The sequence below is a fragment of the Rhea americana genome, unplaced genomic scaffold, assembly GCF_003343005.1.
Source record: "Rhea americana isolate MKP2758 unplaced genomic scaffold, rheAme1 scaffold_527, whole genome shotgun sequence".
In the NCBI taxonomy this organism is placed as follows: Eukaryota; Metazoa; Chordata; class Aves; order Rheiformes; family Rheidae; genus Rhea; species Rhea americana.
Window position 1 is genome coordinate 53,715 of NW_028186676.1, and position 2,523 is coordinate 56,237.

Sequence of the window (2,523 nt, forward strand, 5' to 3'; positions counted from 1 at the left end):
AGCCGCGGCGGAGCCGGCGAGCCCGCGCGGCACCCCATCCCCCTGCTCCCCACTTATCGCCTTAGCCCGCGTTGTGGCTTTTTATGCACCTTCCTTTATGCAGCGACAGTTGCTACGCAACCGCCGGCTCGCTCGATGCTTAAAGCTCTAATACGGAGGGATAAAACCGCTCTAAAAATATCCTGCTGCTGGCCGCCCCTGGGGGGCAGAGAGCCCGGAGCAGCGGGGCGCTGAGGGAAGTTCCCAGCCAATTGTGCCCTGGGTGGCTGCGGCCGCTCGGGGCCACGGCGGCAGAGCGCGAGCGGGTCCGCTTTGCAGCAGGGAACCGGGATTGGCTGCGGTTGGCGCGTGGGCTTCTTCAGCCGGGAGCTTCCAGTTGCCGGAGTCTCGTTCCTCCTGCTCCAGCCAGGCCAGGGAATCCTCCGTCTTGCCCCGCGCCCCTGCCCTTGCCCGGCGCGAGGAGGCGTCTGCTGCGGCGCGAGGAGCCCCCGGCACCGGGGGTCCGGCGGCTCGGGCTCAGCGCCGGCAGGCTGGGGGCTGCCGGGCGCAGCGGGTGCCTGCCGGGCCTCTGCCTGCTCCTGCCTCCCGCGCTGTCCTGCGGAGTCGGAGCCAGCAGCCTCCCGCGCAGGATCCCCGGGGCCTCCGCAGCATGGGGACGGTCAGCGAGCTCTGCGCCTCCAGTTTCCAGGCCTTCCTGTGCCCCTCTGCGCTCTCCAAGGCAGGTAGGCGCTTTGTCCCCTCCCTTCCCCTCCATCTGTGCAGCATCCCTGGCTCCCCGGGGAGACGTGCTGGTGCCCGCGGCTCCAGCTCCGGCTCCATATGGCTCTCGCCAACAGTGGCACGGGGAGTCCTTGTGTCCTCGTCGCCTCCTTCCTGCGCTGCCCGGCCTCCCCAGGCCCCGCTGCCAGGCACCGGGCCCTCGGGAGGACGGCCGGTGCTCGGTGCCACTCTGGCAGCAGGACCAGGCTCCCTGCGGGGACAAGGGTGTTCGGGAGCCTGCAGCAGCCGCCGGCAGGGCAGGAACAGCCCAGTGCCGCTMGGCAGGCGTGCGTGGCCGTGGCGCGTCCTGTCCCAGCTCCTCGCCCCCCYGCCCCGAGCCCTGCCTTGGGTGGCAGGTTGCTGCTTAGCAGCCCTCGCTGTGCCCCGCTCGAGAGCCAGAGCAGGCGCGCGTGGGGCTGCGAGGACAGCTCTGGGAGACGTTCTGCTCCTAACCCAAGTCACAGGGCAGCACGGCGCCCGAGCACTGCTGCGCGTTGGGGCTGGGAACTGCTGAGCTCTGTGGGTTCCTGCTGCTCAAGCGTGGGACCAGCGAGGGCAGCTGTAACGTGAGATCTGGGGGTGTGAGACCAGCGCCTGCCAGTCCTGCGCCTGTGCCAGCGGATGCGGCCGAGCAGCAGGCTGAGCGCAGGAAATACGCGCCGGGGCTGGCGTGGAGAGGCAGCGAGGAGCGCGTGGGCCTGGTCAGCGCGGCTGCGGGGCTGCGGAGGGGCACGACCGGGCTGGGGTCGGTGGCGGCTCCCCGCAGCCGCGTTGTCGGCTCGGTGAGCGCGGCCGAGCTGGTGCTCGCCTGCAGCGCCGCGCGCCCCGCGGTGGGCGCAGCGAGCAGGGGTGACGGCTGCTCTCGGCGCCGGGGCCCGGAGAGGTGACGGGACCCGGCCACCTGGCAGGGTCTTGCCTGGCGCTGCCTGTCCCTAGGCTCTTCTCCTAATGTACCTTGTCCGTCTGCGGGGAAGGACAGTGCTGACGCAACCCAGGATGTGCAGAGTGCAGTGAAAACAGGATGTGGTGGCGCAGAGACGGGGGCAGGAAGTTTCTCGGGGCCCCGCGTGCCCCTCGTCGGCACTGGGGTGCAGCGGGTGCGAACGCTGCGCCCCGCTGCCCCGGCTCCTCTGCCGGCTCCTCCCTTCAGCTGTGCCGCCTCCGGACCGCGGTGCTTCCCGGGGGCTTTTGCTCCTCCGGCACAGCCAGGCTCCCAGTGGGGGCACGGCGTGAGCCAGAGCCCCTGGCCTGCAGGAAGGTGGGCTGCAAGCGTGGCTTTGGGCTGAAGGGCTGTTTGGAGCCTTTTTAAACCGTTCTCCCTGGCTTTCTGCGGGGGTCTCGAGGAGAGACGGGCCCGTCTGCAGGCGGATTTGGGGTGCTAGGCATTATCAGGTGCTGTTTTSCCATCTCTCGTGTGGTGGAGCAGGATTTAGCTGAGTCAAGGTAGATGAGATTCCTGCAGCCTCTCCAGGCAGCTGGCAGTGGGACAGGGAAGGGCCGAGGGTTTGCTCCTGCTCCAGGCGCTGCCCAGCTGGCTCCTGGCACCCCGCCGTGCAGCGGTGCCTTGCGGGGAGCTCGGAGGGGAGCTGCCAGGCCTCAACCTCCGTGGCAGGGTGCTTGGGTGCGCTGGGAGGGGATCTGCCTGCTGGCTGGTGCCAGGCAGGGCCTGGGGGTCTGCTGGGCTGGCAGAGGGGAGGGGAGGAGAGGGGGCCCCAGCATGTGCGCAGCGAGTCCGAGCCGTGCCGTGCCGGGCCGGGCCGTGTC